Below are 19065 nucleotides of genomic sequence, written 5' to 3'. Positions count from 1 at the left end.
GGAGAGAAAGAGATAGAAAGCAAGAGTAAGACAGAGAGAGACAGACAGACAGACACACAGGCACACAAACACACAGACAGACAGACACGCAGAGAAAAAGAGAAAGGAAAAGAGAAAGATAGATATATAGAGAGATCGAGAGAGAGGGAGAGAGAGAGAGAGAGAGAGAGAGAGAGAGAGAGAGAGAGAGAGAGAGAGAGTGCGAGAGAGAGAGAGAGAGAGAGAGAGAGAGAGAGAGAGAGGAAGAGATAGAGAGACAGACAGACAGAGGGAGAGTGTGAAAGAAAGAGAGATAGAGAAAGAGGGAGAGCAACGTTTTCACCGTACATCATCCACCTATATTTTTCTCCCTCTCACTTCGTGACAAATCAAATTTTATTCCAACAACATCAATAAAAAGCATGAAAACGTCTGCATCCCATGAGGCATACAAACCACCTATACATGCATGTAAAAAAAATATATTGTCAAAAAAGCATGAACCGTGCAATATTTAACCAACGTTTCTACAGGGTGTAAGATCGGCGTGTTTTCAGAGCGCTAGCTTTTGTGACCACAAATGCCATATTTCCTCCTTTATCCCCTCTGTCAAAGGGCTGTACTCATGGAACCCACCTGTCAGTTTGCGCTCCGTTTGACAGCATGAAAGAACACCATATCTTTCTGGCACATGTTGCGGATAGTCTACATGAAAAGGTGTATATACTGTTTTTATTAATTCTTTTTGCTTTTTGTTATGTATCGTTTCGGTTAATGTTGAAGATAGTCTATATGAAAAGAAGGTGTATTATGTTTTTATTCATGTTAGATTTATTTTTGTATGTGTCTTTTCGGGAGGGTATATTTTGTTCTGTTCGGCGCTCTTTTCTCAATATTTTTGTTGTTGATATTGATTTGCAAACAGAGAGAGGTATATTCACATTTGATGCTCTTCGTTTTCTTCTGAATTTTTAGTTGTTTTGTCCATGTCTGTATTTCTGTGTTTTTTAATTTGTAAGTGTGTGATAATGGCTCAGACTGCATGTCCGCTTACCTATCTCTCAGTCATTTTCTATTTGCGTTCCACTGTGTCGATGTCTCAATTCCAACGTTTCTCTCTCACACGAACATATGAAGGCAGGCAGACATGCACACACATACAGAGAAACCAAGAGACAGGGAGAGATACACACGGCCATGCAGTCCAACAGACCATGAACGGATTGGCGGACATTCATATTTTATTGTTTGTTTCATTGTTTATGTGAAACTGAGTAGGTTTTTTTCCCCCCCAACCTCAGTTGCATGCAGGTTGCTACTCCAGTAGTTTTTTTGCTTTCTCTCTCTTTTTTTTTCCGGGGGGGAGGGGGGGGGCTTGGAGCAATCCTTCTTTATATGTCTTTTTCTTTTCTCAATCAAATGTGTACATTTTTAAATCAACAGACTTTATCAATAAACTAATATGTTACAAAAAAACAAAAAACTTCTTAACATGTGGGGTTAATAATGAAACCTTTTAAAATATAAACAGCGTTCACGCACAAAGGATTATCCAGTTTTGATTACATTTTGCACGAGCGGTTTTCACGGCGTTTGACCTTTGGGGTCAGCGTCATCCGAATTGTAGAAGCAGACAGTTATCTGATGCTGATAACATCAGATAATCCTCCTTCATCCACCTTCATCCTCCTGCTTACTCAGCCGTCACAAAACACGAGAAAATCTAGATGGAGGGGAACTGGAAAGAAATCGCCAAAACACAATGCATTAAGCTTGGTGGGAAAGGACAACACTCATAAAAAAAGAGATATGTGTTCTGTTCGACGTGATTCGCTAGCCATCTTCACACAATCTGGCATACCAGTGTGCGCTTAATATCCTTTCTTTGTCGTCTTTTGATTTTGTTTTATTTAATCAATCTATTTGTTTATTTCTTATTTATTTCTCTCTTCTTTCTTCTCACTCTGTGTGTCTGTCTGTGTGTCTGGCTGGCCGGCTGGCTGGCTGCCTGGCTGGCTGGCTGGCTCTCTCTCTCTCTCTCTCTCTCTTCCTCTTTATCTTTATTTTCTTTTTCTTTTTGGAGTACGATTAATTTGCTTGGAATGCTTGTGACACTAATACGCTCAATTAGACGCTCACTGTTGCAGTTTGCTCTTTCCACTGACAATGGTGACAGCCGGGGGCAGTAGGTGGAAACGTCAAGGTACATGTACCATGACCACTTTGAGCCAACATTTGCTTGTAAAATACTGTTCAAAACTGTTCATAAAAATAGATTAGCTCAAAGGGAAAGAGCATACAACGAAAGCTAGAGTAAAGTGAGGGTAGTGAGAGTTATAGTATAGTTAGGGTTACAGTTAGATTATATATAGATAAGACAGAACGGACAGAAAGTGAAAAACAAAAACATTAAAATGGAACAGATCAATAGATACAAATAATAAACAAAAAAGTGAAACAGAAAAACCAATCAATGTAAACTTAGGATTGCAGGGGAGAGGTTGAGGACCAGAACAAAAAGAGGGGCACAAGCACGCTGTGAATCACCAAGAACAACATTCGATAACAAATGTGCGGACTGAATTCATCTACACATGCAAACCTGAAATTTATATAACTGAAGCTGCATTTGTGTATAAGCAAAAAATAGATCAATAAAAAAAGAAGCCAAGAATTGTATCAGTGAATAAATGAATACATGAATAAAGTGATGGACAAGTAAAAGAAAGAATGAATGAATCAATTAGTGAATCAATCAATCAAGCAAACAAGTTAGCAAGCAAGCAATGTACAAATAGATAATTAATAAAAAGCTAATATAATAACATAGAAATACATATTTGGCATAGTAGCACATCAAAGCTTGAAAGTAGTTTTGTGGTTTTTATTTTAAGTTGTGACACTTCGATCATGAGGACATGCGTATTAGATTTATTTGTTTGTTTGTTTGTTTGCTTAACGCCCAGCCGACCACGAAGGGCCATATCAGGGCGGTGCTGCTTTGACATGTAACGTGCGCCACACACAAGACAGAAGTCGCAGCACAGGCTTCATGTCTCACCCAGTCACATTATTCTGACACCGGACCAACCAGTCCTAGCACTAACCCCATAATGCCAGACGCCAGGCGGAGCAGCCACTAGATTGCCAATCTTAAAGTCTTAGGTATGACCCGGCCGGGGTTCGAACCCACGACCTCCCGATCACGGGGCGGACGCCTTACCACTAGACCAACCGTGCCGGTTATTAGATTTATATTCTCAGTATTAGTATATTACACTGGTGCTTCACTACAAATATTTTGATTTGTTAATTTGCTTGTTTGTTTGTTTGTTTGTTTGTTGGCGTTTTGTTTTTGTTTGTTTGTTTGTTTGTTTGTTTGTTTGTGTTCGTTGTGTTAGTTTGTATTCTTGTTTCCTTGGTTTCTTGGTTTGTGTGTGTGTGTGTCTTGTTGATTGTTCATGTTTGTTTACTTTTATGTTTTCTTGTTTTTGTTCCTGTTTTTGTTTTTAACAGAACTTGATGGAATGCATACCCAAAATCCTATATCGTGTAAAAAGAACAATGCTTCTCATTCAGAATCATCTGCTAGAAATGTCATTCTTACAACAAAGTTACTGAACCAGCGAAAGTAAAGAGGCAATGTATGATACAACGAATAATGTAACAAAAACGAATAATTTACACCGCCCCCGAATAATGTAACAATTGTTACATTATTCGGGGGTAGCCCTTTTTTCAACTTAAAAAAAGTTAGCCCATTTCGCCCCCATCCCATTTTCGCGACATTTCACGGGCCAAGTGTCATTTTACCACCATATCATGTACCATGAGCTCCACATCCCATTTTGGCGCAATCCCTTTTCGCCGTTATCCCATTTCGCCCCCATCCCATTTTCGCGACATTTCATATGCCAAGTGTCATTTTACCACCGTGTCATACCACTAGCGCCCACATTCCATTTTGTCGCCATGCTGTTTTGCCGTCATCCCATTTCGCCGCCATCCCTATTTCGCGACATTTTGGATTGTGGCAAAAATGGGATTTCGCGTAAACAGAATGTCTTCCTAGTTGAATAACGCAGTATAGTACAACTGTAGTATAGTGACGCTTGGCAAGAAGAATAAATCAACAAGTCGCGTAAGGCGAAAATACAACATTTAGTCAAGCTGTCGAACTCACAGAATGAAACTGAACGCAATGCAATTTTTCAGCAAGACCGTATACTCGTAGCATCGTCAGTCCACCGCTCATGGCAAAGGCAGTGAAATTGACAAGAAGAGCGGAGTTTTAGTTGCGCTGAGAAGGATAGCACGCTTTTCTGTACCTCTCTTCGTTTTAACTTTCTGAGCGTGTTTTTAATCCAAACATATCATATCTATATGTTTTTGGAATCAGGAACCGACAAGGAATAAGATGTTTTTAAATTGATTTCGAAAATTTTCATTTTGATCATAATTTTTATATTTTTAATTTTCAGAGCTTGTTGTTAATCCAAATATAACATATTTATATGTTTTTGGAATCAGAAAATGATGAAGAATAAGATGAACGTATATTTGGATCGTTTTATAAAAACATTTTTTTTTTTTAATTTTCAGATTTTTAATGACCAAAGTCATTAATTAATTTTTAAGCCACCAAGCTGAAATGCAATACCGAAGTCCGGCCTTTGTCGAAGATTGCTTGGCCAAAATTTCAATTTAATTAATTGACAGTGCCGCCTCAACTTTTACAAAAAGCCGGATATGACGTCATCAAAGGTATTTATCGAAAAAAAGAAAAACAAGTCGCGTAAGGCGAAAATACAACATTTAGTCAAGTAGCTGTCAAACTCACAGAATGAAACTGAACGCAATGCAACGCAGCAAGACCGTATACTCGTAGCATCGTCAGTCCACCGCTCACGGCAAAGGCAGTGAAATTGACAAGAAGAGCGGGGGAGTAGTTGCGCTGAGAAGGATAGCACGCTCTTCTGTACCTCTCTTCGTTTCAACTTTCTGAGCGTGTTTTTAATCCAAATATATTATATCTATATGTTTTTGGAATCAGGAGCCGACAAGGAATAAGATGAAAGTGTTTTTAAATTGATTTCGAAAATTTAATTTTGATAATAATTTTTATATATTTAATTTTCAGAGCTTGTTTTTAATCCAAATATAACATATTTATATGTTTTTGGAATCAGCAAATGATGGAAAATAAGATGAACGTAAATTTGGATCGTTTTAAAATATTTTTTTTACAATTTTCAGATTTTTAATGACCAAAGTCATTAATTAATTTTTAAGCCACCAAGCTGAAATGCAATACCGAAGTCCGGGCTTTGTCGAGCATTACTTGACCAAAATTTCAACCAATTTGGTTGAAAAATGAGGGCGTGACAGTGCCGCCTCAACTTTCACGAAAAGCCGGATATGACGTCATCAAAGACATTTATCAAAAAAATGAAAAAAACTTATGGGGATTTCATACCCAGGAACTCTCATGTCAAATTTCATAAAGATCGGTCCAGTAGTTTAGTCTGAATCGCTCTACACACACACACAGACACACACACACACACACACACACACACACACACACACACGCACGCACGCACATACACCACGACCCTCGTCTCGATTCCCCCCTCTACGTTAAAACATTTAGTCAAAACTTGACTAAATGTAAAAACCATCCGGGGATATCATTCCCAGGAACTCTCATGTCAAATTTCTTAAAGATCGGTCCAGTAGTTTGGTCTGAATCGCTCTACACACACACACACACACACACACACACACACACAGACACACACACACACATACACCAGGACCCTCGTCTCTATTCCCCCTCTATGTTAAAACATTTAGTCAAAACTTGACTAAATGTCAAAAATGGGATGGCGGCCAAATGGGATGGTGTCAAAATGGGATGTCGCGCTATTGTTATGACACGGTAATAAAATGACGCTTGGCTTGTGAAATGTCGCGACAATGGGATGGGGGCGAAATGTAATGGCGGTGAAACCGCATGGCGGCCAAATGGGATATGGTGTCAAAATGGGATGTCGCGCTATTGTTATGACATGTTAGTAAAATGACGCTTGGCTTGTGAAATGTCGCGAAAATGGGATGGGGCAAAAAATGGGACGGCGGCAAAATGGGATTGCACCAAAATGGGATGTGGATCTAAAACCACCCCCACCACTCAGCGTAGAGGCTCTAAACAAGAAAAATTAATAATGATAAAAGGCATGCATTACTTTGTGGAATGCGATATTTTCACATTTTTACATATTTACAAATCGCGGTTTTAGGTTCGACGTGATTTGTAAAAAAAAAAATGTTGTGATCCAAATCACGGGTTAACAACACACATTTGCTGTCAAACGTTTTTTCATGAATTCCCTGCAGATCCGAATAATCCTTAGCAAAACACAGTAAGCAAATCTATTACAGCATTATTTTGGAAATATAAATTCGGTTTCGAGCTTGCACAAAAACAATGTTACCAGTTTAATGAAAGAAACAAGATTAAGACTGTTGCGTTGTGGTGGCCTTCGTACTACATTCCATAAATATTCTGTTGTTAGAATGGGTAAATCCCATAGTGCAGATTTAACATAGGTCGTATTGTGTTAGAAATAGACTTCATTGACCTTTTGTTCTATTCCTGTAACAAACAAAAATATTGGTAAAACATTAAACAGAAATTCTATCTTAAAAAAGCAAACAACAATCTAATTTGTATAATTATTCATTGGTATTGTACATAATTCTGAATATTTACACTCAGATAGCAACTACTCTTCTTGTGCTTACAAAATATGTGTCGGTGTGTATTGATATGGAACTCCATTAGAAACTAGACACATTTTTAGTTACGAATAAAGGTTTGGGAACCTAGAATCAAAGAAAAGAACAAGTGACAGAACGAAAAAGATTGGACCTGATGTCGGAAAAAACCCTCATCCCAAAACAAGCAAACAAAACCGCGACGACACTTATCTTAATTCCTGTACAAAAGTGTTTTTTTCCACGTGTATTTTAACAGGATGTTTGAAGCCCCACACACATATGGGAAAGCCGAGGCTAATAATGGCGGCCACCATGTGCTATGTCCCAAATCCTACTACAAGTCGGGAATAACACATTAAAATACACATATTAATTCGCACGCTCATTTACAAACATAAATGTGACCCTCCACCACGAAATGAGTCGCATGTCACCTCGCGCGGTTCTGCGCTAGGCTTAATATAAGTCCGGGGAGTGTCTGGTAACAGTGTGAGGGTCACCTTAGTCACAGGCTTATAACTCAAACAGTTTTTGCTCTTTTCTAAAACGGTTTTCACCACTGGATAGAGCATAAAACGATCTTTAGGAAAATGTAAAATATGAACATCATGCAAAGGTGACATGTGACTCATTCCGTGGTGGAGGGTCACAAATATTCATTATCACATACACATTCATGCACCTGCCTCCGGGCATATAATGCAATGCATTTCCAAAAATATGATGACATTTGTTTTTTCTCCGATAAGAGAAAAATATTTCTTATATCCGGAGTCTCCCGATAAGAAAAACCTCGAATGTAAGAAAGCAGAAATAATTTCTCCTGGACACTCTTATAAACCCTTTGTTCTTGACCTCACTGGTTCATTCGCATCATTACGCACGAATTTGTGTGCATCACAATAATTATCAGTCTAGTGTTTCCTAGTGAATTATATTTATAAAGAAAATCTCGATAGCAATTTCAAGGAAAAGCTACATCCGCCACGAATAATGTAACAATTGTTACATTATTCGTTTTTGTTACATTATTCGTTGTATCAAATTTCATCTCACACGGCATCACTGCAGAGCGCCTAGAACTGTACCCACGGAATATGCGCGATATAAGCCTCATTGATTGATTGATTGATTGATGTAACCTGCATTTACTCCCTCATCAAGTCAAACAACTCCCGCTCCCCAGCTCCCCAAACACCGCCTCTACCCCACCCATACCCTTCTCACATCACCGTGTCATTCTTAAACCCCACCCATACCCATCTCACACCACCCCTACCCCACCCATACCCATCTCACACCACCGTGTCATTCTTAAACTCCACCCATACCCATCCCACACCACCGTGTCATTCTTAAACCCCACCCATACCCATCTCACACCACCGTGTCATTCTTAAACGTACCCATACCCATCTCACACCACCGTGTCATTCTTAAACCCCACCCATACCCATCTCACACCACCGTGTCATTCTTAAACCCCACCCATACCCATCTCACACCACCGTGTCATTCTTAAACCCCACCCATACCCATCTCACACCACCGTGTCATTCTTAAACCCCACCCATACCCATCTCACACCACCGTGTCATTCTTAAACCCCACCCATACCCATCTCACACCACCGTGTCATTCTTAAACCCCACCCATACCCATCTCACACCACCGTGTCATTATTAAACCCAACCCATTCCCATCTCACACCACCGTGTCATTCTTAAACCCAACCCATACCCATCTCACACCACCGTGTCATTCTTAAACCCAACCCATACCCATCTCACACCACCGTGTCGTTCTTAAACCCCACCCATACCCATCTCACACCACCGTGTCATTCTTAAACTCAACCCATACCCATCTCACACCACCGTGTCATTCTTAAACCCCACCCATACCCATCTCACACCACCGTGTCATTCTTTAAACCCCACCCATACCCATCTCACACCACCGTGTCATTCTTAAACGCCACCAATTTTGGCGAACCATTGTTTCGCAGCACAGTCGAAACAACTGACAAGAACCGAGCTGACATTTCTCCTGACAGGGAGACTGGAATTATCGCCAATAAAGCAGAACGACCCAGCGCCGCACGCGTCAAGACAAGCACGGCAAAAACTTACACGAGCCTCAAAGATGTCTTCCTCTCGTGTTAACCTCTCATATAAACCAGCACACGTCTGTCCTGGCTTTCATATGAAACTATGATACTTTAGCAAAAGGCCTTCCGCAGGGACTTTTATCAAACATACATAATTCAGAAATGATTGAACACAAATTCAAATCTTAGGCAAATTGTATTGACAAACGCTTTCTCCTCCTGCACATACACAGCACACTCAAGTCATCACCATCATCCATACATCCTTCACATACACAGCACACTCAAGTCATCACCAATCATCCATACATCCTTCACATACACAGCACACTCAAGTCATCACCAATCATCCATACATTCTTCACATATAGCACACTCAAGTCATCACCAATCATCCATACATTCTTCACATACACAGCACACTCAAGTCATCACCAATCATCCATACATTCTTCACATACACAGCACACTCAAGTCATCACCAATCATCCATACATTCTTCACATACACAGCACACTCAAGTCATTACCAATCATCCATACATTCTTCACATACACAGCACACTCAAGTCATTACCAATCATCCATACATTCTTCACATACACAGCACACTCAAGTCATTACCAATCATCCATACATTCTTCACATACACAGCACACTCAAGTCATTACCAATCATCCATACATTCTTCACATACACAGCACACTCAAGTCATCACCAATCATCCATACATTCTTCACATACACAGCACACTCAAGTCATCACCAATCATCCATACATTCTTCACATACACAGCACACTCAAGTCATTACCAATCATCCATACATTCTTCACATACACAGCACACTCAAGTCATCACCAATCATCCATACATTCTTCACATACACAGCACACTCAAGTCATCACCAATCATCCATACATTCTTCACATACACAGCACACTCAAGTCATTACCAATCATCCATACATTCTTCACATACACAGCACACTCAAGTCATTACCAATCATCCATACATTCTTCACATACACAGCACACTCAAGTCATTACCAATCATCCATACATTCTTCACATACACAGCACACTCAAGTCATTACCAATCATCGATACATTCTTCACATACACAGCACACTCAAGTCATCACCAATCATCCATACATTCTTCACATACACAGCACACTCAAGTCATCACCAATCATCCATACATTCTTCACATACACAGCACACTCAAGTCATTACCAATCATCCATACATTCTTCACATACACAGCACACTCAAGTCATCACCAATCATCCATACATTCTTCACATACACAGCACACTCAAGTCATCACCAATCATCCATACATTCTTCACATACACAGCACACTCAAGTCATTACCAATCATCCATACATTCTTCACATACACAGCACACTCAAGACATCACCAATCATCCATACATTCTTCACATACACAGCACACTCAAGTCATTACCAATCATCCATACATTCTTCACATACACAGCACACTCAAGTCATCACCAATCATCCATACATTCTTCACATACACAGCACACTCAAGTCATTACCAATCATCCATACATTCTTCACATACACAGCACACTCAAGACATCACCAATCATCCATACATCCTTCACATACACAGCACACTCAAGTCATTACCAATCATCCATACAGTCTTCACATACACAGCACACTCAAGACATCACCAATCATCCATACATCCTTCACATACACAGCACACTCAAGTCATTACCAATCATCCATACATCCTTCACATACACAGCACACTCAAGTCATTACCAATCATCCATACATTCTTCACATACACAGCACACTCAAGTCATTACCAATCATCCATACATTCTTCACATACACAGCACACTCAAGTCATTACCAATCATCCATACATTCTTCACATACACAGCACACTCAAGTCATCACCAATCATCCATACATTCTTCACATACACAGCACACTCAAGTCATTACCAATCATCCATACATTCTTCACATACACAGCACACTCAAGACATCACCAATCATCCATACATCCTTCACATACACAGCACACTCAAGTCATTACCAATCATCCATACATTCTTCACATACACAGCACACTCAAGACATCACCAATCATCCATACATCCTTCACATACACAGCACACTCAAGTCATTACCAATCATCCATACATCCTTCACATACACAGCACACTCAAGTCATTACCAATCATCCATACATTCTTCACATACACAGCACACTCAAGACATCACCAATCATCCATACATCCTTCACATACACAGCACACTCAAGTCATCACCAATCATCCATACATTCTTCACATACACAGCACACTCAAGTCATCACCATCATCCATCAGTACATCCTTCACATACACAGCACACTCAAGTCATCACCATCATCCATACATCCTTCACATACACAGCACACTCAAGTCATCACCATCATCCATACATGTTTCACATACACAGCACGCCCAAGACATCACCAACCATCCATACATCCTTCACATACACAGCACGCCCAAGACATCACCAACCATCCATACATCCTTCACATACACAGCACACTCAAGACATCGCCAATCATCCGTACATCCTTCACACACACAGCACACTCAAGTCATCACCATCATCCATACATTCTTCACATTCACAACACAGTCAAGTCATCACCAATCATCCATACATTCTTCACACACACAGCACACTCAAGTCATCACCAATCATCCATACATTCTTCACATACACAGCACACTCAAGTCATCACCAATCATCCATACATTCTTCACACACACACAGCACACTCAAGTCATCACCAATCATCCATACATTCTTCACACACACAGCACACTCAAGTCATCACCAATCATCCATACATTCTTCACATACACAGCACACTCAAGTCATCACCAATCATCCATACATTCTTCACACACACAGCACACTCAAGTCATCACCATCATCCATACATTCTTCACATACACAGCACACTCAAGTCATTACCAATCATCCGGCATACATTCTTCACATACACAGCACACTCAAGTCATTACCAATCATCCAGACATCCTTCACATACACAGCACACTCAAGTCATTACCAATCATCCATACATTCTTCTTAAAACTCATCAGTCAGGGGTAAGATAACCATAACATTTAAAAAAAAAAAACATGTGCACAGAGGAAGTGGTCAGCAGTCACAAGTCACGTGACTGCTGAGAACTAAAGGGAACTAACTAAATCATGTCTGATGATTTACTAACTACTGTGTTGCGAACATCAAAAGCCTACATGGCTGCTTTCTGTGTAGGGTGAGAATGTTGTGAGTGAATTTATTTCGCATATCAGCATAGCTGTCAGTGCAACATTATTTCAGCAGAACATTCCCACAGCGCACCGAAAGCAGCTATGATTTTGATTTTGGGTATACATTAACAAGTGAAAGCATACCCCCAGCGCACGACAAAAGCTAGACGAATCTGTGAGTGTAAGATGAGGGTTACACGGGAAGTAACTTATCTTTGAAACACTGATGTCGTCTGCTCGGAACGGTTGCATAAAACAGTCTGGGCTATACCAACACAACTCACTCGCAAGGAAGTGTGTGGGGTTTTTTTCCCGACGATCATCAGTGGCAAACCTTAAAGCGCCGCTCGTATACTCCCCGATCCAGTCCTTTAATTAACCGTTGCAGGAAGTGTAAATCAAGGGGCAACTTGACTTTAGCGCGTAGATCATAAAAAAGATGTTCTCTGTGGTTCGGGCATGAAAGGAGACCGTTCTTCTCAGGTTCCAGAGGTGTGGGTTTTTTTTCTAGTCCGGACGCTTTGAGCTGTAGCTGGTCTGAACAGTTGCAATTCGCTGACAATATGGAATCACAGTTTTTTTTCATTTTTGAGCCTGCAAGTGTATGCTCTGCATTATGAATCACCTACGTGGTTTACATTCAAGATTTTTTTTTTATTCATTAACAAAAATTAACTGGGACATTTTTTTTTTGCAGTCACGAGTTTGGAAACTAAGGTTATTATTTTTCTGTCTAATTTAAGAATGTAATTAACAGTTACATTCAAGCATTCAGATTAGACATAGCATTGCAGTGACGACCCAAACGCATCATCATTTTTGGATCACATCTCTCCTTTAAGGAATGTATTTTAGTTGAAAAATGGTATTACAGTAACGAGTTCACCGACTTATATATCTTATGGATTACATCTCCAGCTCAACGAATGTAAGCTAACTATATATATACAAACTCACGAACGACCAACGAAGCAATCACCAGTTGAACACCATCTCACGGCTAACCACTGTCTCGGCTCTTTCTATTGGTCAACAAAGAACTACTACCAACTGGCAATGGCCATGACCCATGAAATTACCTTAATAAATTATTTTATCGGGTTCTAAAGGCAGATGCTCATCTTGTCAGTATCTGTCATGCAGCGTAGCGTGTCCCTGCAGACAATGTCCGGGAATCCTCTGCACGCGCAACACGGAGCCTACACCATGAATTATTTCCACATGTCTGGGCGAAGATTGTTATAGAATGCGGGTCGCTGACCATTCATTTGAAGATGCTGGACGATGGGCTGTCACTGTCCCCATCCTTGCTAATTTTGTTCTTTGTTTTGTCTCGTGAGCTCGTGCCTTGTCCGCTTTCCGGATTCTTTCGGGTTAAACAGCGCATTAATTGAATTAAGGCAGTCATGGTATATATACAATTCAATTATTCAGGATATGTGCACACTCAAACATACATATTTTAGGGTAGAATACGCTAACGAGTTCACCCATTTAATCATGATATGGTGTTTCTAAATCTGCTCTTTTTATGTTAGTGTTGCTGCAATATTGTTGTGAAGTAATTGTGATTTCTTTAGTAAAGAATATAGGTTGGTACCTGAAGCACACAAGCGCTGCTGAATGCGTGTGATATATCTCGTAAAACTAAAGGGCATGATATTCATCTCGTTGGTCTTAGCCTATGTTGACCATAGTGCCAGAACTTAGAAATCATTTCACATCCCTCTCTTCTCTCAACCTAGGCTAACTGTCGAGAACGTCGATACAATGTATGTCAAGACAACTTGATCCATTGCATTTTATAATTAAAATAAACAACAAATAAAATACCTGTATAAACAAAATTATACCCGTAGATGCGACCTTGTATACTTGTTTGATAAAATGTTGATCATAAAAATGTCAAGCAAAAATTCCAGACGACCCCCTACTTGCTCAAAATGCTAACTACCTGCTAAGAAGGCTGATCACGTTCATATGCCACGGCGAATGGACTAAAATAGGCTGAACAGTATTTGGGGTGCCCCCTGGGAAGGCCAGTCTGCCATTTTTATGACCGTCTGGTCAACTTTTGACCTAATGTGGCTTTGGGTTTCAGCTCTTTTGTTTCTTTGAAAGATTCAGAGTGTGGCCTTAAATTTAAAAGGAACAGAATTTCTGTCAAAAAACAAAACCTATTTAGATCGCGAGTGAGATTGAGCTTATAAAAAACACAATTTAAAAACGGGCAGTCTTGTCAGCTTTATAAATGTCTTTGTCAAATGTTGACCTAACATAACATTTCGTGTCATTGTTCTTTGAAAGAGTTAGGGTGCGGTCTGAAGTTTCAGATGAATTTCTGTCAGAAAAACACTGATTTGATAGCGTGGAAGGTACAGCTGACAGCAAACACAAGTGAAAATAAATAATAAATAAATAAAGGGGGTGGAGGGCAACAGGTAAGTCTCTCCCTCTTTAATACTTTTAATTCTGAATGACAAAAAACCAACTCTGACTGACAAAACTAGGCAGAGGTCAATCAGTTCATAAAGGTTCAAGGACAAATAAACCAACAACAAAAAGACAACTTCTGTGCAAATTATAACACCAATCATAAAAAAAAACAGCAGCTAGCCAGTCAAAAAACTAATCAGTCAAACAACTAACCAATCAGTATATCAGTGCACACACAGAAAAAAATGTGCTCTGTTTTTGCGGAAGACACCATGAAATACGATCAAGGAAAGAGTTCTTCTGAGGCGCCAGGAAGAAGTGCTTCGGCGATTTTTGCAAAACACTATACCCGAGGTACCCCTACCTTCTTAGCCTCTAAAAACTACCTTGAAACCTACACCTGACTTCAGAAAACCACAATCGTAAGATAGATTGTGGACAATTGAACCGTAAGTATTGTATCTCACGGGCCTTATTCCCGACCCCAGCCTCTTCAAAAAAAGCTTCGGATGGCTAGGAGAACAATGGCAAAGAGGTGTGGGCTATGATTATTAGTCCTGGGTCTAGATTCGCCCCTCGATTGCAAAGCCATCCCGCCGTTTAAAGGGTTATTGTCAATCTGTCTTCGTTTTCTCCTTCTGCGTTTGTGGGAAACAGCTCCCATCTGCACTCAAATTTATTTCGTGCTTGACCGTATTGTACCACACCATGCAAGCATATGGTCTGTTTTTGAAGGTTGTACGCAGAATCGAAAACAAAGAATTGTTTCTTGATGGAAGGTATATTTCATAATAAAACAAAACATTCACAAGCACATCGTCCTATTAGTCTTTATAGTCGACAGACGATTGTGACTATTTTGTTTTATCATAAAATACACGTTCCATTATATCTAACCGTTTCATTCTTTTTTTTTTATTCTTAATTTTGGAACGTTAGCAGTTTATCTGTTTTTTTGTACCTGTATACAAGTGTTTCTTTCAAGAAAAAACATCAATAATATATTGCAGGATCATGTCATTATGTTGTAAGTATGACGGTCTCGAGGCTTTTGGATTGCATGCCTTTATTCTTGTAACTTGGCCAAAAAAAGAGACTCAGCATTTTTTAGAATTTCTACAGGACAAACGGAGAGAGAACAAAATATGATCGTATCCAAGTCATTTGTTTAATTGGTTGTGTGTGATCGTATCCAAGTCATTTGTTTAATTGGTTGTGTGTGTGTGTGTGTGTGTGTGAGTGTGTGTGTGTGTGTGTGCGTGCGTGCGTGCGTGCGTGCGTGCGTGTGTGTGTGTGTGTGTGTGTGCGTGTGCGTGTGTGTGTTTGTTTCGAGTGTTTGTGTGTTTGCTTGTTTGTTTGTTTGTTTGTTTGTTTGTTTGTTTGTTTGTTTGTTTGTTTGTTTTTGTTTGCTTGTTTGGGTCACGTGCTATGAGCTTTTACTTGTGTTAGTGCACCTAATTATAATGTTTGATGATGATTATTATTATCATAATTGCCTTCTAAAGATCAAGATTTTTTTCGAACAGAGTAAACAAAAATAGTCGTTGCTTGTCATTCAGACTCCACGGACGATGCCTCTTTAACAGTCACAGTTATCTCTTCACCCCTTTTCCTCCTTCCGTCTGCAGATTATTTCACCACCCGTGGGAACCGTTCCTTCAACAGTGTCTTCGTGGCTGGGGACGTCTGTCACGATGAGTCCATAAGCGTTCAGGAAGCGACGGAGCCACTTGCTGGAAACGTTAGAGGCCCAGGAATCATTGACACCTATAATTTCACCTCTCCGATCAGGTCTCAGCAATTTTGGACTGTGCCGGAAGTGTTTAGAGGTCTCAGACTGGGGTGCTGCAGACGTATGTTCTTACAGCGAAGGTCGTCTCATGCGTCATGTGCGATATCTGGTAGTTGAAGGGGGGGGGGGGGGGCGGTTGATGCCAAATACGATGCATGTATTAGACTTTTCTCTGAAGAAGAATTGCAATGGTGCATATGCGTACACGTATATATTGTGTAGCTTTTACATACAAGCTGTGCGGGGTTTTTTTTTTTTTTTTGTCATGTGCGTGACTGAGTCGGAATTTTCTTCTCAAGGGAATAAAGAGAAATGCTTCATAAATTTAGTCACGAAGGTCAGAGATATTTACGTTCCATGAGCATTTCCATGTATTGCTTTCGGTAAGAAGATATACGATTTCGACAAACGTCTCTGCAAATTAGGTATGTCAAACTTCAAAGTTGAAGCAACAGTGTCTAGAGGTAGGTCACAGCACTGCTTTGGTGGTATTAAATGCTTGTATAGCGGGTGTTGCAACTTTAAACTTGCCTTGTGCAGATCGAACTGCAGGTGTGTTATTTTGAAGAACTTAATTGGACCATTATGTCAGATTTCATCAGAAATGAGCATGTGTGCTTTAAACTAAGTAGCCTCGTGACTTTGAAAACGAGGAAAATTGTCTAAATGAGGAAAACCAAACAGGCAATTAAATTTTAGAGCAGCATTATGTGAAGAAAATGTAATATCACATCACATGTGTGAACACTAACGTTGTCTTTTGCATTGCTGAATGTCCAAAAGAACACCCCACCCCACCGCAACCCCCGACCCCCCTCTCATACATTCACCCCCCCCCCCCCACACACACACACACACACACACACACACACACACAACTAAAAAGTAGTCTCGCACCAAGGCATCCAACATTTATATTATCACCTTGCAACAAAATAATAAATAACAATTACTCATACTATCAAAAGCAACATTTGCCTTCCCGAAATGAGAACATTCCGTAAGACTAACGATTGGAGTCTTTCCTTGATCTTACTTATCTGAACTTTTTACACCGGAAAATCCCGCCCTTTAACAAAAATCCATTCATAACAGCATACTGAATCATAACCTTTCCCTATATTTGTTAAGTTGTACTAGCTGGCCTGTAACTTTTCCTGTACACATTGAAACGTCACACACAAGGGAAGCATTTTGAAGCCGGGTCCGAAAATTGCGATTTCGCTCCAATTAGCACTCAGTGGCGGTTTTCAGGGCATTCAGCCCGGGATTTGTCCGTAGAATCGACGTGGTGAACATTGAGACCGCTCAGGGTGCGGCATTGGAGAGATTCATCATGAGGAAAGTTTTTTCTTTGGGCTCGCCCCGTTGTAAACCAACGTGATGCTGCCATTACCTGCTTCCCCTCTGTGCGTCAAATGTATGAGCGTATTCCGTGAAATCAGATCAGCTGAAAAGAGGGGGCCCCTATTACATTCATAACGCCTTTTACTGGCTTCCCCCCTGGCTTGACTGATGTATCTCTCCGGCTCCCTAACCGTTCCCTTATCCGACAGGAAGAACCCCCGACTTTCCCTCTCCCATGATATGTGGGCAATAATTGGTCAAGTTATCTCCCTTGGCTCCACGCTTCTTCGCCTAGTCAGAAGAGCGAGCCGTTTGAGAATCAAGGCTGTTCCACTCGCTGTTCTTGAACCCTGCGAGTTTTAAGCGAGATTGTTCGTGGACTTTGAGGAAAAGGGCCTTGGACACTTTAATCATATTTCGGGGCGAGAAACTGGATAGTTTAATCGGTCCACCGAGGAACCCGAAGCGCCATTTCAAAGCGGCGGCGCGGTGATTTGCGGTGATTTTGCCTTGCAGTCAACTATTTAGGAATTAGGGGCGACAATAGTCAGGGGAGACCATCGTTGGATTCTCACCACGTTATTAATGGCTTGCTCTTGCCTTCATACACAATCAAATTCTCTCTGCTTAGATTCTCCAGCCAGAGCCGCGTTTGAAAATGAAGATCTAAACTACCAAAAATATGTCCAACTCTGGTTGAAGATCAAATGGCTGAGAACCGAGGGTGTCGACCTTTAAGTGCACTGTTAATGTTCATTTGTGGTCATTTTTGTAAACTTCGGAATAGTCACTGGCTACTAATTACGAGATGTGACCTAGAAATCTTTGAAGTTCTGAGGAAACTCGTATGCCTTTGAAGATGTTATCCCCACATGCGCCGGGTGTACTTCCTTGCATCGTCAGAGATATCCACGTTCGGTGATCTTTTTGTGTGTGTTAACTGTGGAATGGTCACAGGCTACTAGTTACGAAATCTGACCTAAAAATCTTTGAAGTTCCAGAAAAACGTGGCTGCCTTTGAAGGTGTTATGCCACGTACCATCCTCCCTAGTTTTCACCTCCTTGTGTCCTCAGAGATGTCCACGCCGGTTCGGTGGTCCTTTTTGTGTTCCATTTGAAACAGCAACTGGCTACTATAATTACAAGATGCGATCTGGTAATAGTTTAAGTTCAGAGGAAACTTGGCTGTGTTTGAAGATGTCCCGCCGTCAAGCTTACTAAGATGTTGCTCTTGACATCTGCAAAAGTATTACATTCCTCCTCCTCCTCCTCCTCCTCCTCCTGCTCCTCCT

General features: G+C 40.5%; 1 long non-coding RNA gene across 1 annotated transcript in view; it reads left to right on the top strand.

Annotated features, from left to right (window-relative positions):
* The window catches only part of LOC138959462 (uncharacterized), a 381943-nt gene that overhangs the window by 266116 nt on the left and 96762 nt on the right, over positions 1-19065 (top strand). The gene's annotated exons all lie outside the window — the stretch shown is intronic.

Source organism: Littorina saxatilis, linkage group LG2 (assembly GCF_037325665.1).
Source record: "Littorina saxatilis isolate snail1 linkage group LG2, US_GU_Lsax_2.0, whole genome shotgun sequence".
Classification (NCBI taxonomy): Eukaryota; Metazoa; Mollusca; class Gastropoda; order Littorinimorpha; family Littorinidae; genus Littorina; species Littorina saxatilis.
Note: the sequence above shows the minus strand (reverse complement) of the source record. Positions and strands in the feature narration are given on the sequence as shown.